Genomic DNA, 25,874 nt, shown 5'->3' with positions numbered 1-25,874 from the left:
TAACCTCAATTCAATCATTACCAATCATCTGCCATTCTGCCAAATATTTTCCTAGGAGTATTCAAGGAAACAAATGAGGTTCTAGGCAGTAGTCTTGGTTGAGAGAGCTGCGTATCTCTAGCAATGGCACTATATTGGAGATGGAGCGGTCGTCTAGCCCCAGGAAACTGTTGCAGTTTAATACTGTTGCAGTTTAATGTAGGGAACCTGGGATCATTGTTCATAGTCCTAGGACAGTTGTTTTCAAAATTTAGTGTACATCAGAATCTTGTTGAAACACAGATTTCTGGGCTCCACTTCTCATTCAGTAGGTCTGGGATGGAGTCCAAGAGCCTGTATATATATGTGTGTGTGTGTGTGTGTGTGTGTGTGTGTGTATATATATTTTTTTTTTTTTTTTTGAGATGGAGTCTCGCTCTGTTGCCCAGACTGGATTGCAGTGGTGCGATCTCGACTCACTGCAAACTCCGCCTCCCGGGTTCAAGACATTCTCCTGCCTCAGCCTCCCGAGTAGCTGGGACTACAGGTGCCCATCACCACGCCCAGCTAATTTCGTTTTTGTATTTTTAGTAGAGATAGGGTTTCAGTGTGTTAGCCAGGATGATCTCTATCTCCTGACCTCGTGATCCACCTGCCTCGGCCTCCCAAAGCGCTGGGATTACAGGTGTGAGCCACCGCACCCGGCCAAGAGTCTGTATTTTCAACAAGTTCCCAGGTAAGGCTAATGCTGCTTGTCCCAGGAACATACTTTTGAGATCTAAGTTATTTCTGGCAGTTTCTGAGCCTGATAATCTTAAACTTGGATGCTCATCTCCTGTTAGGAATTCGGAGATCTAGAAGTATTAACAGCTATCTTTGAAGTTATTGATGTAGGAAAAAACTCCTGTGGGCCAGACTCCTCTGCAGGATCACCTGACAACTGTAGTTCTTCAAGATTTTATTTTCATTTCTCTTATCATCTTCAGGTAGGTTTTTCCCTGAGTTGTACTAGTTGGCAGGGTAGCATGTTATCTGGCACCTCTCAGCACCACCAATAGCACAGAAGGGCTTCCTGCTTTGAAGGATTCTACTAGAGTAGGGTCTTAACATCGAACTTAAAAGAGTTACATCCTCTAGGTTAGAGGTGCCTAGATTTCCTAGATGGGAAGCCTTGTGAAAGTTCTGGGGTATTCACCTGAAACTTCAGAAGGGCTAGGGGGAACATGCCTATCCCGGATTTAGGGGTAGGGGGAGTCTTGGGCACATGAGCTGGCTGCAGGGGCCAGGTCCCACAGGCAGAGGAGCCAGAGTTGAGTTGCTTGTAGCTGTTGGTGAGTATAAAGCTAACTGCAGTAAAAGGCTTTTTGGTTTCCCTCCCTTAGCCAGTTTGATGGGCAGGTTTAATGAAGGGATCCCTGGTTTCATTCCCTTCATAGGAGGTTTCAAATCAGTTTTACCATTCACTAGCTCCACCACCAACTAGTTCTTGGGAAATGTCCTCATCTGTAAAATGAGAACAATCCCCCTACCTCTCAGGGTTATTGTGAAGAATAATGAATAAATGAATAATGAATATAGTAACATATGTAAAGTAGTGTGGTAACTGACATACAGTAGGCCCTCCTTTATCTAATGGGAACATGGATCCCAGGTGGGAAAGCTGCAGTATGCCATTCTGTGGGAACTCTAGTTGCCTCATCACAAAGTATACCTAATTCTCCCATATAAGGGTACTGACATTACTGCCTTTGAAAAATGAGGCTAACTAGCTTTGGGGGCCTGCTGTGAAGTCACTCACAAGCACATGCATTCTCTGGAGGACATGTAAAATTGGAGCCTATATTAGCTGACAGGATAAGAGCCACACCACATTAGCACTTGAAGACTTGCAGGATCTAGGACAACTATTCACAATATGGAACTTTCATTTTTGAGCTAGAAGGAACAGGGCTGATTTATTTCAATCACTCATTCTACAGACTATCCTGGGAGGTTAAGTGACCTGCTCAGGGTCACAGAACATTGTAATATTTAGGGTTCCTCCGAGTGGGTCTTGTTTTCGGCCACTGCATTCTTTCGGAATCTTCCCCTTTTGTCAACAAAGCACTTCCTCTACTACCTTTTTTATTTTATATATACATATACAAAATGAGGAGAAATTCATTAGCACCGTTTTGTGGCTCCATAATCTTGCTTAGAAAAGGATTTTGGAAGAGTAGAAATGTAAGGTAAATTGGAAGAGAATGTAGGTTGGTGAGACAGAAGCAGTGGCACTCCTCTCTGCTCCCATCTGTCATTCCCAGATACTAAAAGGTTATACTACTTATAGGTTCACTATAAGCATTATTCCAAAAACCTGATTCTAGCTGGCTGGCAGTTTAGTACCTATGCATATATTCCAATTTTATGTTTTAACAGTCAGGAATCTTTTCTTGTTGTCTGAGGCATGTCTTAGCCTGCGAAAATGATTTTTCCCCATATCAGAAACTTAAGACAATCAGCCCTCTTTTTAAAAAGTCTATGAAACATAAGCTTTAGGTATATCACACAGTATTTGTTTTATAAAGGGAGGTTTCCTTTCTGTTCTTTTAAAAAATAGGCTTAAATAAAAAAGCACAAACTAACTCTGTCAGCAGAGAAAGTGGTAAATAATTTCAGAATGGCATGGGAGAGTAGACTCTCGTCCTCCAACACTCAGTGTTCCTGATACATTTGCTGAGGGCTAAGGAGCCCTCATAGACAAGATACCTGTTATAGGAGAGCTTGACTCCTCAACTCCCCCTAGCAGAGGAATAATTTCGGAAGGGTATACACGAAGTATACTCTGTCCCCCAGCTGTTTACTCTGAGTTCCTGCTACTTTTGCTGAGAGAGCTAAGGACCCATCACAGACAAAATCTCTATTACAAGATCACTTGACTACTCATTTTCCCATCCCCCTTTCTTAATAGAGAGGAAGATGAGTGGTGGTATTCCCTAGTATTCTAATTGCAAAAGAGGCATTTTCTGGCCGAGTGTGGTGGCTCACACCTATAATCCCAGCACTTTGGGAGGCAAAAAGCAAACTTGAGGCCAGGAGTTTGAGACCAACCTGGGCAACAAAGCAAGAGCCCTCCTCTAAAAAACTAAAGAAAACAAAATTTTAAAAATTAGCCAGGCATTGTGGTGTGCACCTGTAGCCCTAGCTACTCAGGAGGCTGAGGCAAGAGGATCACTTGAGCCTAGGAGTTAGAGGCTATAGTGAGCTATGATTGTGCCACTGCATTCCAGCCTGGGCGACAGAATGAGAGTCTAATTAAAAAAAAAAAAAGAAAAAGAAAACAAATTCTTTTTTTTTTGAGACGTACTTTCACTCTTGTTGCCCAGGCTAGACTGCAATGGCGTGATCTTGGCTCAATGCAACCTCCGCCTCCTGGGTTCAAGCAAATCTCCTGCCTCAGCCTCCTGAGTAGCTGGGATTACAGGCATTTACCACCACGCCTGGCTAATTTTGTATTTTTAGTAGAGATGGGGTTTCTGCATGTTGGTCAGGCTGGTCTCGAACTCCCAACCTCAGGTGATTACAAAGTGCTGGGATTACAGGCGTGAGCCACTGCGCCCCGCCAGAAAAAAATTTTTTTGAAGGAGGCATTTTCTCACTGAAACAATGTTTAAAATGATGGGTAAATTTCCCTGAACTATGAATTAGATAAGTTACGGAGAGCTGACCTGAAAACCTAATAGCCATTTTAAGACTGTTTCTATGAAAAACACATTTATAGGTCCAAAAATTGGCTTACCACCAAACTTTTACAATATATTCTGTCATAGATTGGGAAATGGAGGGATTTTTAAAAATTTTGATGTACACAAATTCTTTCAAGTGGGGATTTCTGTTCCAAGATGGCCGAATAGGAACAGCTCCGGTCTGCAGCTCCCAGCATGATCGACGCAGAAGTTGCATTTCCAACTGAGGTACCTGGTTCATCTCATTGGGACTGGTTGGACAGTGGGTGCAGCCCACAGAGAGCAAGTCGAAGCAGGGCGGGGTATTGCCTCACCTGGGAAGCACAAGGGGTTGGGGGATTTCCCTTTCCTAGCCAAGGGAAGCAGTGACAGACTGTACCTGGAAAAACGGGACACTCCTACCCTAATACTGCACTTTGCCCACAGTCTTAGCAACCGGCAGACCAGGAGATTTTCTCCTGTGCCTGGCTCAGCGGGTCCCATACCCACAGAGCCTTGCTCACTGCTAGTGCAGCAGTCTGAGATCAACCCTGCAAGGCTGCAGCCTGGCTGGGGGAGGGGCGTCTGCCATTACTGAGGCTTGAGCAGGTAAACAAAGTGGCCGGGAAGCTCGACCTGGGCAGAGCCCACTGCAGCTCAGGACGGCCTACTGCCTCTGTAGACTCCACCTTTGTGGGCAGGGCATAGCTGAACAAAAGGCAGCAGAAACTTCTGCTGACTTAAATGTCTCTGACAGCTCTGAAGAAAGCAGTGGTTATCCCAGCATGGTGTTTGAACTCTGAGAACGGACAGACTGCCTCCTCAAGTGGGTCCCCGAACCCCGTGTAGCCTAACTGGGAGACACCTCCAGTAGGGGCCAACAGACACCTCATACAGGTGGGTTGCCCCTCTGGGACGAAGCTTCCAGAGGAAGGATCAGGCAGCAATATTTACTGTTGTGCAAAATTTGCTATTCTGCGGCCTCCGCTGGATACCCAGGCAAATAGGGTCTGGAGTGGACCTCCAGCAAACTCCAACGGTCCTGCAGCTGAGGGACCTAACTGTTAGAAGGAAAACTAACAAACAGAAAGGAATAGCATCAACATAAACAAAAAGGACATCCACACCAAAACGCCATCTGTGGGTCACCAACATCAAAGACCAAAGGTAGATAAAACCACAAAGATGGGGAGAAACCAGAGCAGAAAAGCTGGAAATTCTAAAAACCAGAGCACCTCTTCTCCTCCAAAGGATCACAGCTCCTTGCCAGCAACGGAACAAAGCTGGAGAGAGAATGACTTTAACAAGTTGACAGAAATAGGCTTCAGAAGGTCAGTAATAATAAGCTTCTCCAAGCTAAAGAAGCATGGTCTAACCCATCGCAAGGAAGCTAAAAACATTCAAAAAAGGTTAGACGAATGGCTAACTAGAATATACAGTGTAGAGAAGACCTTAAATGATCTGACAGAGCTGAAAACCATGGCACGAGAACTTCGTGACACATGCACAAGTTTCAATAGCCGATTCGATCAAGTGGAAGAAAGGGTATCAGTGATTGAAGATCAAATTAATGAAATAAAGCGAGAAGACAAGTTTAGAGAAAAAAGAGTAAAATGAAACAAAGCCTCCAAGAAATATGGGACTATGTGAAAAGACCAAATCTAAGTTTGATTGGTGTACCTGAAAGTGATAGGGAGAATGGAACGAAGTTGGTTCCATTCTCCTATCAGGATATTATCCAGGAGAACTTCCCCAACCTACCAAGGCAGGGTAACATTCAAATTCAGGAAATACAGAGACCACTGCAAAGATATTCCTCGAGAACAGCAATCCCAAGATACACAATTGTCAGATTCACCAAGATTGAAATGAAAGAAAAAATGTTAAGGGCAGCCAGAGAGAAAGGTCGGGTTCCCCACAAAGGGAGGCCCATCAGACTAACAGCAGATCTCTCTGCAGAAACCCTACAAGCCAGAAGAGAGTAGGGGCCAATATTCACATTCTTAAAGAAAAGAATTTTCAACCCAGAATTTCATATCCAGCCAAACTAAGCTTCATAAGTGAAGGAGAAATAAAATCCTTTACAGAGAAGCAAATGCTGAGAGATTTTGTCACCACAACGCCTGCCTTACAAGAGCTCCTGAAGGAAGCACTAAACATGGAAAGGAACGACCGGTACCAGCCACTGCAAAAACATGCCACATTGTAAAGACCATCAATGCTATGAAGAAATTGCATCAATCAATGGGCAAAAAAACCAGCTAACATCATAATGACAGGATCAAATTCAAACATAACAATATTAATCTTAAATGTAAATGGGCCAAATGCCACAGTTAAAAGACACAGACTGGCAAATTGGATAAAGAGTCAAGACCCATCAGTGTGCTGTATTCAGGAGACCCATCTCACGTGCAGAGACACACATAGGCTCAAAATAAAGGGATGGAGGAAGATCTACCAAGCAAATGGAAAGCAAAAAAAAGCAGAGGTTGCAATCCTAGTCTCTGACAAATTATTTCAAGTGTCCATTAAGCAACAAGTGTTTTTTGAGTTCCTGAACATGTGTTGTATCAACAATCACAGTACCTGTAGTAACATATTACTAAAAACTCAAACATAACTTGGAGGTTCATGTTATTTGCTTTGTCTTTGTATATGTTTAAAATTTTTCATAAAAAAATTTTAAAAAACCCTTCAAACATAAATTCCACAAATCCCCAAAAAAAACAACTTAGGCTGAAATTGGATGGCAATGTAAAGAATCTCTAATAAAAAGAAAAATCTTGAATTTTGAATTGCATCCACAATATAGACAGCAAACCAATTATCGAAATATTGAAAACATTTGAAATAATGCATCTATATTGGATCTTCCAAAACCTCACATAACTATTGTTCATAATTAAGAATGCCTTTCAAATGCTTACACGACTTTTTTTTTTTTTTTTTTTTGAGACGGAGTCTCACTCTGTTGCCCAGGCTGGAGTGCAATGGCACGATCTTGGCTCACTGCAACCACCATCTTCCAGGTTCAAGTGATTCTCCCGCCTCAGCCTCCCAAGTAGCTGGGATTATAGGCGCTTGCCACAACACCCGGCTAATTTTTGTATTTTTAGTAGAGATGGGGTTTAGCCATGTTGGCCAGGCTGGTCTCAAACTCCTGACCTCAGGTGATCCGCCTGCCTCGGCCTCCCAAAGTGCTGGGATTACAGGCATGAACCACCGCGCCCGACCTTTTTTTGTATTTTTAGTAGAGAAGGGTTTTCACCGTGTTAGCCAGGATGGTCTTGATCTCCTGACCTCATGATCCACCCGCCTCAGCCTCCCAAAGTGCTGGGATTACAGGCATAAGCCACTGTACATGTGACATTTTAAAAAATCGATATATACCACAAATGAAACTGAATTGAGGCAAATCTTACTAAATTTGGTACAAATGAAAGATCTCTGTTAAGTTTCTGAAGAGATTATTTTAGCTCTTTATTTTAATCTCAACTCTGATATTTTGATTTAATTCAGTTACCAATTAGTACTTTCAGAACCATACAGCAAAATATATATTCCTATTTTTCAAATGTCTTAACACTACTTTTATCTATTTCTATATTATTTTAAAGTATCTAAAAATCTACTGCAATTAATATAGAAAGGAAAATTCTTCTTTTTAAGTATCTCTTTTTAGTATATTTATCTTTTTAAGATGTAGGTTAATAAAAGTCTACTGGGCTTCCTAGGATATAATGTTATTAAATTCAGAGTTGAAACTTTTACTCTTTAGATATCTACAGTTAACTAATAAATTTTCTATAACATACTTTCATATCTTTTATAAACAGAATATTTTAAAAACCCACAATTGCATGATATTAAACAATAAGTAGACAAAATAATAAATGAAATATGATATGGCTTCTGCTAGGTACCTATGAGTTTTACAGAATAATCATTACAACAGATGTCCTTAGAGAACAAAGGAGAATGAGAAAATGTAAAAGTCGGGGTGGCATGGAAGATATTTTGTTATCTTCTACTGTGTGGTCTTTCATTGCACTATTCTTTAAACAGAAAAAGGCCTCCTCAAGGGCAAGTCCTGTTTCAAATGTCCCCTTCCCCTCCTGACTACAGAATAATGTGTTTGTGTAGTATATGATTACACCAGACAAGACTGTGAACACATGTGATTTACTCAATGATCCTATTCTGCTTCCTTTTAAAGATAAAGAATGCATTTAAGTCGATTGTGTATGAGACTGTGGTAATTCCTTAGAAGGCTCCTTTCAAACAGAGAATAATATTACCTTATTTTAAAACATTAAGAGCATAGCTATTTTCCTGGTCTTCATTTTCCTTCCAGACAACATTAATACTTTCATTTATTTTAGAACAGATAAGTGTAACACATGAGTGATTATTTTAAAATAGTTTTAATTTTTCTTTGTATAAGCAAGATGCCCCCATAAAACATTCACTTTTCAAAAATCTTTATATGCAAATAACTTACAAAAATCTGTGTAAAAGAAACAACTAAAACAAGACAGCCACCACCACCACAGATCCTAATAGCAGGCCAGATCAAGGTGCAGATCTCATGAAAACAAGCTGCTCACATTCCCAGAACCACAACCCCCTGGGGGTGGAATCTTGTCTTCTTTAACTTGCTGGGTGGTAGAGCCCATAGGAATTACTCAAACTATGAAAATCCCAAAGCATGGTCACCTACAGGGAAATGAGACAGATATGACTTGAGCATAATTATTTTCTTGTAATAACAGTAAAGAAAACAACCTTAAATAGTAAAAGTTGTGTGAGCTTCAACTTCAACAGATAGATAATTGTGCTTGTTTTTACCAAACATAGCATTTGTTAGCTAAGGAGGAAAAATATACAATGTATACTTGCCATTTTTTCTTTAAAATAATATTCTCTAAGGCAATCATATATAGTGATTATAGATACACTTAACCAGACATAGTGTTCTTGGTATTTCACATGGTTTATTTCATTTAATCCTCACAATAACCTTATGGGGTAAGAACCTTTTTTTTTTTTTTTTTTTGAGACAGAGTCTTGCTCTGTCGCCCAGGCTTGAGTGTAATGGCGTGATCTCGGCTCACTGCAACCTGCGCCTCCCAGGTTCAAGTGATTCTCCTGCCTCAGTCTCCCAAGTACCTGGGATTACAGGTGCATGCCACCACACCTGGCTAATTTTTGTGTTTTTAGTGGAGACGGGGTTTCACCATGTTGGCCAGGCTAGTCTCGAACTCCTGACCTCAAGTGATCCACCTGCCTCAGCCTCCCAAAGTGCTGGGATTACAGACATGAGCCACCGCGCCTGGCCCCAAGAACCATCATTATTACTATTTTTCAGATAAAGAGCTAAGACACAGGGAACTTAAATTACTTGGCCAAGATCACACAACCAGAATTCAAAACCAAGTATCTTGTCTCCAGAGCTCTTTCAATTTAGTAAAAGTAAATGTGAAATTGCATTTTTAACCCCATTATCATACAGAACCATTCCTCCAAGACTGTAAATTCTGGGTTTCTTCCCTGTGAACTTCCACCTCTTTGACTCATTGTGACTGCCACACTCTCAGTCCTTTCTAATTCATCTTCTGGTTTCACTTGCTTTCTTTACAGCCTGGACTCTAGTCATTTCAATTATGCCCAAATCTCCTGCTCAGGCCTCACCAGCTAGAGTCAAACCAAAGTGGTCCCTTGTACCACAATCTCTGCTATTACTCTTCTTAGCAGTGATTTAATCCAAGAAAAGTCATGCTGCTTCTTTTTAAGTGAGTTCACTACTGCTCAGCAATCCTTTCACTGACACTACACAGCTGACACTACACAGCATCTACAGTAGTAGTTCCAAACTTTTTCTAGGACTAAATCCCTGAATATACCCATCTATCCCTTTATAGATTACTTTACCATGGCTATATTTAAAATTCATCCAAAGTAGGGTTGCCAAATACAGGATGCCTAGTTAAATTTGAAATTACAATAATCAAAAAAAATTTTAGTTTAAGTATGTCCCAAATAGAGAAATACATAAATAGTATTTAAGATAGTAAAAAATACGAAATGTACTGAGCCAAATATTGCTTGAGACATACTTTAATACTAAAAAACTGTTTACCTAAAATTCAATTTTAACTGGGCATCTTGGATTTTAATTTGCTAAATTTAACCCAATCAAATTCCCTTCTTTCCATTCCCAGAAGTATCTTTTCTGTTTTCAAAGGTTAATTCTCTGAACTTTTATTTGTCTTTCTCCTTACTTCTCTTTCTTCCTCATTCTACATATTCCTTCTTTGTACTTTCAAGCATGTTTGGGTCATCTCTACTGTGTTTTATTTTGTTTTGAGACAGGGTCTTGCTTTGCTGTCTCCCATGCTGGAGTGCAATGGTGTAATCACAGCTTGCTGAAGCCTCAAATTCCTGGGCTCAAACAATCCTCCCACCTCAGCCTCCCTAGAAGCTGGGACTACAAGCATGTGCCATCACACATGGCTAATTTTAATTGTTTTGGGTAGAGACAGGTTCTCCTTATGTTGCCCAGACTGGTCTCGAACTCCTGGGCTTAAAGGATCCTCCCACCTTGGCCTCCCAAAGTGCTGGGATTACAGGCAAGAGCCACCACTCCCGGTCTCCTACTGTGGTGTTAAGGGTCCCAATTCTTCATCCCTCTATGAATCCATGCCCTTTGCCACATCACTTTGCAAGTTCTCTAAAGAGGATAATTCTGTTTCTCTGCTCCTTGAATATGGGGTTGGCCACATAAATTGCTTTGGTTATCAGAATGAGGGAGAAGTGTCAGTGTCAGTTTGGAGTCCATGTGTTTCTGTTTGCCCTTTTTTTTTTTTTTTTGAGACAGAGTCTCACTCTGTCGCCCAGGCTGGAGTGCAGTGGCGCGAATGGGTTCAAGTGATTCTCCTGCCTCAGCCTCCCGAGTAGCTGGGACTACAGGCACGTGCCACCACACCCGGCTAAGTTTTGTATTTTTAGTAGAGACAGGATTTTACCATGTTGGCCAGGCTGGTCTTGAACTCCTGACCTCAGGTGATCTGCCTGCCTCAGCCTCCCAAAGTGTTTGGATTATAGGTGTGAGCCACTGCGCCCAGCCTCTGTTTGCCCTCTTCAACACTTCTTCCATCTTCATAAGAAAGATATGCCTAAGTGAGCTGGACAGTCACAGGAGGATGATGATAGATAAGTGTCCAGCCTAGAGTAAAGCTCCCAGTAGGTTTGCTGATGTATGAGGAAGCCCAGCTGGGAGGAGCCAACCCTCAGACATGTGAGTTATAATAATAATTATTGTCTTAAGCCACTTTAGAGTGTTTGTTATACAGCAAAAGCTAAACGATGCATCTACCCTGAAAAACCTCATCCTGACCACACTATTCCAATTCCCTTTGTTGTATTCCCAAACTGCTGCAAAAAGTATCCTTTAGTTTTTGCTTGCATTCCTTTGCCATTTATTCTTATCTGTACCACTTCTCTTTTAATTGACACCAAAATTCTCCTAATGGTCAGTCTTATAGCTCTGGCACTATCCTCATCCATGCTGGCCTCTGTACAGCACCTGACAGTATAGGTCATTTCATACCACTGTTAAATTTCTCCCGCTTTTATTGTACTCTACTAGTTTTTATTTCTTTGATTGCTCCATTTACTTCAAGCGCTCATCTTCTCTCTTCCACTCTTCTGGGGAGTTTATTCATTCTCTCAAGAGTGACTGTTATATATCTGACTTACATATCTTTATTTCTACTCCTAATCTCTGTTTCAAGCTGTAGTTCAGTAGGTCCTCAAACTGCAGTGTGCATCAGAATCACTTGGATGGCTTGTTAATATTCATATTGCTGGGGCCTTACTCCCAGTTACCTATTCAGAGTAAGTCTAGGGTGGGACCTGATAATTTTCATTTTTAGTAAGTTTCCAGGTGATGCTGATGCTGCATCAGTGACCACACCTTGAGAACCACACTTCTAGTTCCATATTTCCAACTCTCTAACAGTTTTCTCCTGGTTATCCATAGGTGCTTCAAGTATCACATACAATGTCAATTAGAGTGGTTTTTGTTTTGTGTTGTTTTTAACATTGTAACCACTAGTAACTAATGGTCTAAGTAATGCAAAATAAAGATTTTTCAGGAAGCTCACTAAAGGCTGCAGAACCATGTTCCAAATAAAAATAGAACCAGAAACTAGACTACGTGACAGTAGGAGCATTACCCCTAAGTCTGAAGTAAACTGAGTGTTTCTTGTTTTTGAATCCCTCAGTTCAAGAGTCAATTCCAAATGAGAGTCACCTATTTATCCCTTAGTTGTACCAAGAGAGAAACAAAGGATTATGGTGGGAGTAGCCACCAAGGACTCCTCTTCTTTTCTTTCACATTGTCTTAGTTCAGGCTCTCTTAATTAAGCAGGTAGATTACTAAAACAGCCTCTTAACTAGTTTTCTTGCCCCTAACATAACCTCCAATTCATTCTCCACATCATCTTCAGTTATCTCTTTAAGACACATGTCATTTTCTTCTTTGCCTTATCTGGTGTAGTATTCATGTCTTATCTTAAGTAATAAATTGCTTTTCTCCATATACGAGTGGTTGCAATATTTTTGCTTTAGCTGACACAAAAAATGCAAAAGCAGTTTGAGAGGGTAGGAAACACAACCATTGTAAACTGAGGATCTAATCGCCTAGTAATCAGGCAAGAGTCAGAAGCAGAGTACCAAATTTTGGATAGAGACCCCTCAAGGAGCCTTTAAGATATCAATGTCTCTGACTAGACTGAAAACTCCCTCATGGCAAGGACCTAGTCCTCGTTCTATCCCCAGCACCTACCTCAGTGCCTCACAAATAACAGGATTTAATGATATGAAGAAAGTCATCTCCAGACCCTCCCCTACTTTAAATGACTAGTTTATAGTCTCTGCTGGCTTACTGCCTCATCACCAAATCCTTCCTACATACCACTGCTAAATCAAGCCAATTATCGTTTCATTTCCTGCTCAAAACCTTCTGACTGTCCAATACATGCTTGCCAACTCTAAACTCTTCACCATTCAAAGCCTTCCAGAGCTTGGTTCTAACCAATTTTCCTAAGCTTTCTTCTACTCCTCATGACACTGTCAAACAGTCTGGATAAATAAGATTTAACATAACATTTTTTCGGAAGGCCGAGATGGGCGGATCACAAGGTCAGGAGATAGAGATCATCCTGACTAACACGGAGAAACCCTGTCTCCACTAAAAATACAAAAAAAATCACACGCCGGGGCCTATTGTAGGGAGGGGGGAGGGGGGAGGGGGGAGGGATAGCATTAGGAGATATACCTAATGTAAATGATGAGTTAACGGGTGCAGCACACCAACATGGTACATGTATACATATGTAACAAACTCGCACATTGTGCACATGTACCCTAGAACTTAAAGTATAATAATTTGAAAAAAAAGCAATTTGATAAAGTAAAAGAGCTTGTTTCTTTAAAAAAAAAAAAAAAAAATTAGCCGGGCATGGTGGCGGGTGCCTGTAGTCCCAGCTACTCAGGAGGCTGAGGCAGGAAAATGGCATGAACCTGGGAGACGGAGCTTGCAGTGAGCCGAGATCACATCACTGCACTCCAGCCTGGGCAACTGAGCGAGACTCCGACTCCAAACAAAACAAAACAAAAAACAACAACAACAACAAAAAACATTTTTTCTGTTCTTGTTGGTTCCAGTTTTTGTAGTATCTGTCTTCCATGATCTCTCCCCTATCTTACCTTCAAAGTCTAGTTAAGATGCCACCTGTCAGTAACCTACCACTCTAGGTTATTGGTAATGTATCCTCATACCCTATGCTCCTTAATTACTTAAGATCTATTTGAAGCTTTTGTTAATTACTGTCCTGTTTCTATATATAACTTCTAGTAGTTGCACACATACTATCTTAAATTACCATTATGTAGTTGTATTATTTGTCCTACCAGATTTTAAGAGACTTAAGAGCTTTCTGCCGCTAATCTTCTATATCCCCAGAAACTTCTGTAGTGCCTTACACACAGTGGGCAATAAGTAAAATCTGTTAAAAAGATGAATAAATGGATGTTTATAATATAGCACTAGTGTTTGGGGCTGGTCCCCTTGAGGTAGCCAGCCTGTGACTGTGCCAGGGACTTCTGAGCTGCTGAAATCAGAGGGTAATAAATCCTAGCAGCTTGGAACTGGATGGTGAGTCTAAATCAAAGATCATCAGGTTGAATGGAGATTCAAATGCCAGGAACAAGCATCAAGTGAAAATGTAGAAAACAGAACCTGAGATGAAATGTAGAGCCAAGGGTATGGAATCAGGCAGAGACACAGTAAAGGCAAAAGTAGTCATAACATATTGATAAGGATCTGGAATGGTGGACTTTGGAGGGGAGGCTGTGCAGTGCATCCATCAAGCTGAGTGGTTTGTTATAAAATAATCACCTAAAAATTGGAAGTCAGGTTGGCACCCAATTTTCACCTCTAGCAAAGAAACACATACATGAAAATAAAAAATTTATAATAGCAAATATAGAGAAATTAAATAGAACCTGCTTTGAGAGGTAGATTTCATTTGAGCTTCATTTTCTTGCTTCTGCCCTGTCACCTTGTTTCACACATTTGCACAAGTTCACATATAAGTTGTAATGTATTTTTTGATTCCTTTATATTATGGAAAATGAAAAACATATTTTAAGAGAGAGAGTATCACAACACCCAACATCAATACAAAATCTCAGAACTTATTTTTACTGTATTTTTTAGATTTTTAATCTTTCAGTGAAGCTGCAATAACAGTGTACATAATAACCACTGATTTTTCCATATGAACTGTTCACAGACTAGAAAATTCTGAGATTATTTTATAAAGTTTTAAAAATCCTTAAAAATGTTTAAGAAACTCTAATCATGAGAAGTACATATTCTGTTACTGAAAGTTCTAAAAAGTTTAATTCCTACAGCTACCTTGCCCTATAAAACATTTGTTTGCCTGTCAATCTGTGAGGTTGGATCAAGCAACTCTCTGTCCCACACAGCGTTTTCTTAGACTCATTAGTAGTAAGCATTGTGGCAAAGACTAATGTCCTCACAAAAAGGACAGTAAAATTCACTTTAAGTTCTACTATAAAGGTGCAATAGTCCTCTGCATAAATTGTAAAAATAAAAAAAATTTTTTTTTGACACTATCTCACCCTGTTTCCCAGGCTGGAGTGCGGTAGCGTGATCATGGCTCACTGCAGCCTTGATATCCTGGGCTCAAGCAATCCTTCCACCTCAGCCTCTCTAGTAGCTGGGACCACAGGTGCACACCACCACACCTGGCTAGTTTTTTAAGTTATTTATGGAGATAAAGTCTCACTATGTTGTCCAGGCTAGTCTCAAACTCCTGGCTTCAAGGGATTCTCCCACCTCAGCCTCCCAAAGTGCTCAGATTACAGATGCAAGCCACCATGTCTGGCCAGAAATTTGTTATTTTGATTTAAATGCTGAATAAAGTAAGTTTTAAAGCCTATATTATTTTTCCTGATATAACTGACAGAAAGATAAGTTCTCATATTAGGTCCTTTAAAAGTTAATATATTTGGTGGTAACACAGAATAGAAAGATCGCTTACCAAGGAGGTAGGTAACCTGAATCTCACTTGCCCTATGGGATCTTCGGCAAGTCATTTACTTTCTCTGAGTCTCAATTTCTTCATCATAAAATTTAAAGACTTGGATCATTTCAATGGTCTTGACAGGAAGACTGCACTGGAATTGCCTGTGGGCATTCTGACTTGGTAGATATGAGAAGAAAGGGCCTAGATAAATGTATCTTTACAACACCTCATAAATGATTCTGATGCATATTACTGGTTAAGAACTAATGGTATAAATAATTTCTTGGGTTATTTGAAATTCTAAGAATCTACTTTTTACATCCAATCAACAGAATTTTAAAAACTCCTACCTTTCACTATTATATCATTCTTCTTGATGAATAAGTATATTTTAGGAAATGGAGAAGCTGCCTCTAAATTGTGAATAGCTTACAGTTATTGAGTGCTTAGCAGTCTAAGGTGTTAACTCATTTAATATATGTAATTCAATCTTCACAACAACACTATGAGATAGGTACTACTATTATTATTTGTTTATTACAGACAGAAAAAATGAGGCACAGAAAGTAATTTGCTCAAGTTATGGAGCAGATAAGTAGGGAAATTGGGCTGCAGAGTTTAAACACTTACCGGAATGCTCTACTATCATTCAATAAATGACCTATACATACCAATAGGCCCCATCACTATTCCCCACCCAAATAGTGCTGTTTTCCCTGCTACTACAGGGGAAAAAAAGAGTATGTTTTTAGAAAATCTTTGAGAGCAGAAGGGGGAAGCTGGGAAACTCAAGAATGAAAAAACTCAAGGGACCTGGGCCTAAGACCTCTGGCCCTGAATTACAACTAGAGATTACTTTGATTTACAAAAGCTTCTTTAAATAGGGTAACTATTTTTAGGAGTTATTTTCCTTCAGTTATCATTTCATCCCATGATGTCTAAGACATGCTCTTTTTGATTGAATAAATATTAATTTAAAAAAATATTAGAAATGTACCCTATCAGATGAACTAGACCCAAAACTGTAAAGTAAAACAGGAAAGGACAAAAGCTACGTTACAGTCAGAGGGAATGATGATCAAATGATTCAGCCTATTGTTAATTTTGGGTCTGCAAAGGAGAATTGTAACACCATACTTTAGCATAACGTAAAGACTAATACATAACACAGAATAACCTTCCCTTCCCAATAGTATTAGATGGGCTGTCTACTTGGGTGATGAATTCACTCAGGATGAGGGCAGGAATTTAGGTGAAGGAGGAAGACTGTAAGCCAAGTGCCAAAGTCTTTAACATCTTTAATAAATTAAGTATTGAAAGACTATGAATATGCTAAGTACAGGGGAGCAGATATTCTGGAATGAGGATCCTTCCCCTTTCTCTATGAGTTTTCAGTCTAAAAACATTTTATACAAATGCAGAAGTAAGCAGTTGCTTAAGAAAAATGAGTAGTGTTTTCCTTCATTCATAAAACTAATCTTTGTACTGCTCTGCAGACTTGGCAAGGACCTCTGGTTCACATTTTCATCCTAAGGCTAGATTTTCCCTGCTAAAGAGGAATAGAGAATGAAATTACCTGCTAATTCAAGTAAGAAAAATATCAGCTCTTGTTCTCATAAATTTGTGAAAATAAATTACAACTAGATTACCCCAGTTCTGATTTGAAAACAGCTGGTGAGACTACTAGGTGTAGTTTCTCACTACTTTTTTTTTTTTTTTTTAAAAGCGTAAAAACACACACATACAAAGGTTTTTAAAAATAATCTTAAAAGAACACAGTAGCAAGCTATTTCCTGACAGGCCGACCTTTATACAAAGAATGTTCACTTTCAACAAACTGAAAATTACTCTTACCTATGGCTTCAGAATATCACTGTCTACCTCAGAAAGTGGAATGTTTTGTACAAGTCATAAATAAGTGTCTAGATGGACACTATTTGGTCATCAAATGATCAACGTAGAGGGCAGGGGGAAATTATTTCTGCAGTACCAACCATATATCTGGTACTGTGCAAAGGGAAAAAGGAAACAGGCCGGGAATGGTGGTTCATGCCTATCATCCATCCCAGCACTTTGGGAGGCCCAGCTGGGAGGATCTCTTAAGCCTAGGAGTTTAAGACCAGCCTGGGCAACATTGGGAGACTCCATCTCTACAAAAATAAAAAAAAATTGGTGGCGGGAGCCTGTAGTCCCAGCTACTCAGGAGGCTGAGGCAGGAGAATGGCATGAACCCAGGAGGTGGAGCGTGCAGTGAGCTGAGATCGCGCCACTGCACTCCAGCCTGCGCGACAGAGCAAGACTCAGTCTCGAAAAAAAAAAAAAAAAAAAAAAAATCATTGCCAGGAGCAGTAGCACATACCTGTGGCCCCAGTTACTTAGGAGGCTGAGGTGGGAGAATCGGTTAGGCCCAGGAGGTCAAGGCTGCAGTGAAGTGTGATTGTGTCACTGCATTCCAGCCTGGGCAACAGAGCAAGACCCTGTCTTAAAAGAAAAAAGGAAACTGTAGAATATGATTCCTAACGTCAAGAAACTTATAGCTTATTGGTCAATTATATAATACTGGAGTCTAGGACCATGTCTTACTCTTAAAAAAAAAAAACAAAAAAACAACCACATCATTTAACATAGGATTTTATAAATATCAGTGAGTTGATAAAAAGTTAAAATAATACAAAAAGCTTAGAACTGAGCAATAAAATGCATGTTTAATATAGGCGACAGGGCCAGGCACAGTGGATCACGCCTGTAATCCCAGCACTTTGGGAGGCCGAGGCAGGCAGATCACCTGAGGTCAGGAATTTGAGATCACACTGGCCAAACATAGCAAAACCCCGTCTCTACTAAAAATACAAAAATTAGCTGGGTGTGGTGTCGGGCACCTGTAATCCCAACTATTTGGGAGGCTGAGGCAGGAGAATTGCTTGAACTCGGGAGGCAGACGTTGCAGTGAGCCAAGACTGTGCAACTGCAGTCCAGCCTGGGTGACAGAGTGAGACTGTCTCAAAAATAAAATAAAATAAAATAAAATAAAATAAAATAAAATAAAATGAAGTAAAATAAAATAAATAGGTGACTGAGTGAAGAGATAACAGTTAAGTTGATGTAATTATAACATATGAAACCTCTATTAACAATGAGAACACACGGACACAGGGAGGGGAACAACAAATACCGGGGCCTGTTGAGGGGTGGGGGACAAGGGGAGGGAGAGCATTAGGACAAATACTTCATGCATGCGGGGCTTAAAACCCAGATGATGGGTTGACAGGTGCAGCAAACCACCATGGCACATGTATACCTATGTAACAAACCTGCACATTGTGCACATGTATCCCAGAATTTCAAGTAAAAACAGCAAACGAACAACAAAAAAAATCTCTACTAAAATATCTTTTTCCTATTCCAATTTTATAGTATTTTGAGTAAGTACTGTCACAGGAAGGTCCCTACTCCTACTTACTGAAATCTTTAAGAAAGAAAAGAGTGGGTTAACTGGGCAAAAAGAGACAGGGAAAGGAAGAGCAAACTAGGCAGAATGAGTATTACATGCAATTCTCTCTTCTGTGGAGAAAGAACATGCCATGTACCAAGAACTGGTGATATCAAACAGTGAACTATAAAGTAAGTTCCTTGAAAAATTCAGGATAGGATCCAAAATGGAGCAAAATTTTCAGCCTAAAAATGCTCAGTGTGATATATATGATAATATAAAATTTGAACGATTCTGTTGTTGGCCAACAGTGGGAAAATGGTTAGGTAAATTATCATATGTCCACAACACAGCATATTTTGCAGCCATTAAAACAATGTATATGTAGAGTTTTAATTTACATGGAAAACACTTTGTTTTAATGCAAAGTGAAAAAACTAGGACATTACTTTCTCTATGTAATATATTTACAGAAAAATTTTCTAGAAACAGAATGGACTAGAATGTTAATCCTGACTTCAACTGGGTGAGACTGAATGCTCTATTTTTCTTTATTGTCTTCCATATTTTTCATGCTATGCATTTAAAACTTTTAAAATTGGAAAAATACATTTTATTGAGAAAATGAAGAAATAGGACATCAATATTTATACATCTGAGAATAAGTAGTCTTTTCTGGCCTCTGGAATGAGGCTGTAAAGTAAGGCAAAATCTAGGAGAATCCAGTGTCAATAGCAAAGTTTTCTGCATTTGTTTGTTTTTTGAGACAGGGTCTTGCTCTGTGACCCAGGCTGGAGTGCAGTGGTGATCATGGCTCACTGCGGCCTCAACTTCCTGGGCTCCAGCGATCTTCCTGCTTCAGCCTCCTGAGTAGCTGGGACTACAGGCATACATCACCACGCCTCGCTAATTTTTAATTTTTTGTAGAGACAAGGTCTCACTATGTTGCCCAAGCTGGTCTCAAACTTCTGGGCTCAAGCAATTATCTCACCTTGGTCTTCCAAAATACTGGGATTACAGGGATGAGCCACCCTGCCCAGTCTCAGTAAAAAGCTTTCTAGTGGGAGTTTTTCTGGAATGTGATTTACACTGTGATTATTAAAATGCAATAAACTTTGGGGCCAGGGGAAACTACCCTGAGATATGTTGATCCAAATAGATACCTTGCTTCTGAGATTTTGCATCTTAATTATTTAAATTGGGAATTTTATCTATCCTTACTCTATGTGTGTTTGGTCTCCTCCTGCCTATCTGTAATATAATCCATTGGAAATGCCCCGGTATCAATTCCGGATATGTAATTTAAATGAGGGTCCTGGAAAGCTCAGGCATCAGTTCTAATATTACTCTATTCTGAAAGTTTTTTTAATTTTTTGTTCCTCAAACATCATCTTTAATTTATACGCTCACCGGTTCCTTCTTTAAGACTATTACTGCTAATTTACAGAAGTGGAAGAGTTGTTTCAGAAAAGTTTTGCTTCTCTGAGTAACCGAGTAAATTAATTGGTTAAAACGAATAGAGAGATCTCTGTTCAGGAAATTCATCTCTCACCACATAATAAATCTGACTTTCCTTTAGTTTAAAGAGAAAAAAATAAAAGACATGAAATACATCTTTTGGCCAAGAATTATTTTATTACTATTCATTTAGGCAATAAATATTTATGTGCCTACCTTGTACCCAGGAAGGTTCTATGGAGAAACTGCAGAAACCTGCATAAAGCCTTTTGGGACTTTGTATGGTTGACAGCAATTGCCTCTAAAGTTTGTCATACTTATTTAGGCCTTCCAAATCCCTGTGAAAGGGAATGAGTTTCTTTTCCATCATGGTTTCATAAAGGCAAGAGACTGGATGAAGGGGCTGGGTAAAAATTTACTTTAAACTAGGCCAGGGTTTTTCAACACCTGCAATATTGACACTTTGGACCTGATAATTCTTTGTGCTGTAGGGGCTGCCCTATGCATTGTAAGATGTAATAATCAAAAATGCCTCCAGATATTTTGCCAAATGTCCCCTAGGGAGGCAAAAATCACCCCTGGTTGAGGACCACTGGACCAAATGATTCAGACATTTGACCCTACAGTAGTTAAGAAAACTGAGTTATCTAAGAGTGAAGGAAAGAGAAGGGATGACAAAAAGAATAATTTAGCTTGAGGCCAGGTGCCATGGCTCACACCTGCAATCCCAGCAATTTGGGAGGCCAAGGCAGATGGATCACTTGAGCTCAGGAGTTCGAGACCAGCCTGGGCAACATAGTGAAACCCCGTCTCTAAAAACATACGAAAATTAGCTGGGTGTAGAGGTGCACGCCTGTAGTCCCAGCTACTCAGGAGGCTGAGGCGGGAGGATTGCTTGAGCCTGGGAAGTCAAGACTGCAGTGAGTTGAGATTGGGTCACTGCATACCAGCCTGGGTGACAGTGAGACCCTGTCTCATAAAGAATAATTTAGCAGGGCATGGTAGCTCACACCTGTTATCTCAGCACTTTGGGAGGCTGAGGCAGGAGGATCGCCTGAGCCCAGGAGTTTGGGACCAGCTTGGACAATATAGTGAGACCTCATCTCTATTAAAATAATTTCTAAAAAAAAAAAAAAAATTTAGCTTGAACTCAACCAAATTTACTAGAAAACAAATAAAGTATCTAAATGATTGAATAAGAAAGAAAATACTGCCACTCTTGTCAAATCACTATGCCCTTCTACCTACTCCTTAAAGATGAATGAAAAAACAGTGACAAGACAAGTCTTTCTGACAACAGAAATGACTACTTATATAGACGCTGCTCAGAAGATTCCCTACGTATAGGAGTAAAAGTAATAAATCTGGAGTTTGGAGGCATGTGTTCTCACTAAACAGCTTTATTTCTTTGGGTCTTAGCTTACTGCTATGTAATGGAGGGCTGTTGGGCAGGCAGTAGAGAGAGTTGTAAACAGATTTTTAAATTTTTTTAATTCAATAAATGCTGATAACTTATATTCTAGGCATTATACTTGGATCTAGTATATAAAAGATGAAAAGACATGGTCTGCTCCTTCAAGAAGATAACAGTCTATTAGAATGACAGACTAACAAACAACTACAATAATGTAAGCATTATAATAGAAGCATGTACAAAAAGAAGTGGAAGGCTAGAAATAACACCTAAATCTGAGGAAATCAGGGAAACCTTTACACGAAAGTGGCATTTGAGCTAAAACTTGAAAGATAAATAAGAATTTTGCCAGGAAACAAGAAGGGAGAATGTACTATGCCAGTTAGAAAGGCAAATGCACAGAGATTTGATAGTTTTTCAAAAAGAATGGCATGTTTACGAAGCTATAATACCTCAGTGGTACTAGAAGATAAATGGAAAAGGTGAAAAGGTATGAAGCCGAATATCTATCTAGGTCAAATCATGAAGGTGGTATGCCATAAACACTGTTTTCATGGCAACAGATGATAATTTGACATAGATGATAACTTAAAATTTATGTGGTAGACAGATCACCCTTGCAGTACAGTAGAAAATAAAATTAGTGGGGAATAAGCCAAGGGACCAAACAAGTGACTACTGCAATAGTATACCTAAAGCTAGTGAAAGGCTACAAAAGGACAATGATTATGTGGGCAGAAATGGGGAATATTCAGGAGAAAGAATAGGCAGGACTTGAATTATGAATGTTGGCGGGGGGATTACAGCTAAGGAGTATTCAGAATTACGCTAAGTATTTTTGGCAATACTTCGTTTAATCGTTATAATATCCCTAATAGGAATGGAAAGCAGTCCAATTTGCTAAAAGGTAATTTGCCAATGAATCCGTTTGCTACATTTACCAAATACTTGTTTTAGAGAATACTCACCCTGAATGTATTTAATAAATGTATTTTTTTTTTTTTGGAGACATGATCTTGCTCTGCCACCCAGGCTGGAGTCCAGTGGTGCAGCAACCTCGACCTCTTGGGCTCAAGTGATCCCCCCACCTCTCAACCAAGCAAACTCTCAGTCCCACAGGGTTTCACCATGTTGCCTAGGCTGGTCTCAAACTCCTGGGCTCAAGCAATCCTCCCACCTCTGCCTCCCACCGTGTGAGCCATCATGCCTGACCAATAAATGTATTCTTGGTAAACTTACATTTTTAATGAATTCACTTTTGATGAAATGATTTAGAACCTAAGGTAAGTATACTTTTGCCCCTGTTTTATTGCAGAGAAAACTGAGGTTCATAGAAACCGACGTTCATAGTTAGCAAAGGCAGAATCAGGTCTATAGAACTAGAACTTTTTTTTTTGAGACAGGGTCTCCCTCTGTTGCCCAGGCTGCGGTACAGTGGCAACACTATGACTCCAGTAACTCAGCCACAGATGTAACATGTTTGTCTTACATTAACTTTATTACTCCTTTGAGCTCTTGCACCTCATAGGTCCACCAGAATCCTTTGCTCATGAAGCTCAAGGTTCACTGCAGTCTTGACCTCCCCAAGCTCAAGCTATCCTCCTACCTCAGCCCCCAAGTAGCTGGGACTACAGGCATGCACCATCGCACCCAGCTAAATTCTGTATTTCTTGTAAAGATGGATTTTCGCCATGTTGCCCAGCCTGGTCTCAAACTCCTGGGCTCAGGCAATCCTCCCGCCTTGGCCTCCCAAAGTGCTGTGATTACAGGGTTCAGCCACTGTGCCGGCCCTGACAATGTTAATATTCTTAAATGAAGAACTATACCTTAAAAAAAAAATAGACATAATGAAACTAAATTCCAAATCCAACGTAATAAGAGTAGCATATCTTATTATGACAACTTTCTTAGTTTTTCCGGGGGGGGCTACCTGATGAAGATAATGAAGGTAAGATGGTTCTCTTTGCTTTTCTGTGGTACTCTGCTTTTTTTTTTTTTAAACTATCAGAAATTGCCATCTATCTGGAGTCAACTACCATTTATACGTGACACACAGAACCCACTAACCACCTTTGAATTGTTATCTCAAATATTTGTTTCATCATCAATGTAGGTGGTATTATTTTTCTGACAATAGGAAAAAGTCATCATAATTCTGCTGTCCAGGGTATAAAAATTTGAAATCCTTTTTAACTCCACTCTGTAGTGGCTCATGGTTCATAGCTATACACAGTGGAGTCCACTCTAGGATTTCAGTGGAGAGTGGCAACTTCTCTTTGGGGACATTTAGAAATACATGGGGAATTTTTCATTGTTACAGTGGCATGTAGTGCACAGGGGCCAGGGATGTTAAATGTCCTGCACAACGAAAAACTGTTTCACCCAAATGCCAGAAGTCCCATTTGAGAAACCCAAGAGCTCAGAGTCATCAACTTCATGAACATGCGACATGTATAGTCACACAGGGCCCAGTGCTTGGTTTAATGCTCTGCAGTCACTGTCTTGAAAATTATAATACTTTTATGTTTGACTATCTGTTTTGTAAGTCCAGTGGTATAGCAGAGCATAACATGCAAGCAGAGGTATGTATGCTTTCTTCCTTGCCATTCTATTTGCATATGGTCTCCATGATGCCTCATGACAAAGGATTCTGGTGGACCTATGAGGTGCAGGAACTCAAGAGAGTAACAAATTTAATACAAAACAAGCATATAACATCTATGACTGAGTTAGTGGAGGCACAGACAGTTCCAAGACGCTACAGTTTTCATTTAAATCAGAACTTGCTTCAGGTGCAGAAAGAAGGCAACAGCATCTTTAAGAAACACAAGTGACTACATCACATCCTTCCTTACTCATGTGTTACTTCCCACTATTAGTCAACCATTTACACGAAAAATGATGACAAAGAATGAAAGGAAAGTAGGGCAACTCAGCGCTCCCTTTCCTCTCATCCTTCCTTACTCATCAGTAAGCAGAAGACAGAGAATATTGGTAGAATATGTGCACATTAAGAAGCAAAATAAAAATAGTTGAGTTGGTTTTGTGCAGAGTTTACACTGTTCTGATAGCACAAAATACATATGCATTTACAAGCTATGAATTGTATAATTTTGGTGATTCCAAATACAATTGAAATGCTCTTATACTTGCATTTTAAAATGGCATTACATAATATAAAGATAAATGGTAAAATTCATCCTAAGAATTAAAAAATTTAATTTTTTTTCTCGTAGAATGACATTAAAAAGTAAATTTAAAAACACTATGACAAGTGGAGAGAGCAAAGACAGAAGAAAGAAAAAGCTTTATATTTTAGTACAGATAATAGCACATTTTCCCCTGTGTTGGAACAAGAGGCCTTACATTTTCATTTTGCTCTGGGCCCCACAAATTATGTAGCTGGCTGTGACTGGGCTGGTTGAAGCAAAAAGGCATTAAAAGATACTATTTAGCTCACAGATCTCTCAGAGGGCCAGAGAACCAGACTTAGATAAACATAGCTAGAAACAACATCCAAGAAAAAACAAACCACAAAGAACACCCACCCATCCCACATTACAAAGCTATTCTAGTGGAAACCCATCCCAGCACTGCCTGCCAGTCAGCACCTAAGACTCTAAAACAGATGCCACAACTCCTCCCTACCTACCCAGAAGAACCCAATACCTCCTTCGTGGTATTTGTCAGAAGATACTATCTCCCTGAGTGCAGCTGAAGCATCATGTTGCTTGCTGTCACATCCATGTCCTGCATGGGTACATCTGATTGCTGGAAACTAGGTCATATACTGAAGCCAGCTTCTGACTGTCAGCATCCTTTCCAACTAACTCCACATTTACTGAAGTCACTCTGGTAGGGGGCATATTTGTACCACGTAGTCCCAACTAGTTGGGAGGTTGAAGTGGGAGGAGCCTAGTAGTTCAAGACCAGCCTGGGCAACATCATAAGACCCTGTTCCTAAAAAAGAAAGCAAACTGAATTGGCCAATGCTACAAATTAGGGCCTTCCCTCTTCTTGAGCCATTGTTAAACATTTACTGATCACACCATTGATCTCACTCCAGCAATCTAGCTGCAAGGGAGTCTGAGAACTGTAGTTTGTTTTCCATCTTTTAAAGTACAGAAAAATAAGCAAAAAGAGAGTTAGATGAATACTGAATCAGCCATCTTATAGTATCTGCCACAAAAGTATGGTAGCTACTACTGTCTGTTCTAGATTATAAACTGCTAACAGGCAGATGTTAACAGATGTTGAACAGTATCAGT

At 39.8% G+C, this 25,874-nt stretch overlaps 1 protein-coding gene and 1 pseudogene across 5 annotated transcripts in view; one reads left to right on the top strand and one right to left on the bottom strand.

Annotated features, from left to right (window-relative positions):
- LOC100427957 (uncharacterized) overlaps positions 1–25,874 on the bottom strand; it is a 121,151-nt gene that overhangs the window by 91,504 nt on the left and 3,773 nt on the right. The window contains exon 3 of one of the 5 annotated variants that reach the window (XR_013416165.1): positions 8,095–8,402. The exons of the other annotated variants lie outside the window; for them this stretch is intronic. The gene's annotated coding sequence lies outside the window, so the exon portion shown is untranslated. Of the gene's footprint in view, positions 1–8,094; positions 8,403–25,874 lie in introns of those variants that run through there. 5 annotated transcript variants of the gene reach the window in all.
- Positions 16,383–17,370, top strand: LOC106998176 (uncharacterized; annotated as a pseudogene).

This window comes from Macaca mulatta, chromosome 4 (genome assembly GCF_049350105.2).
Source record: "Macaca mulatta isolate MMU2019108-1 chromosome 4, T2T-MMU8v2.0, whole genome shotgun sequence".
Classification (NCBI taxonomy): Eukaryota; Metazoa; Chordata; class Mammalia; order Primates; family Cercopithecidae; genus Macaca; species Macaca mulatta.
The sequence above is the reverse complement of the archived record's forward strand: the minus strand, read 5'-3'. Positions and strand labels throughout refer to the sequence as shown.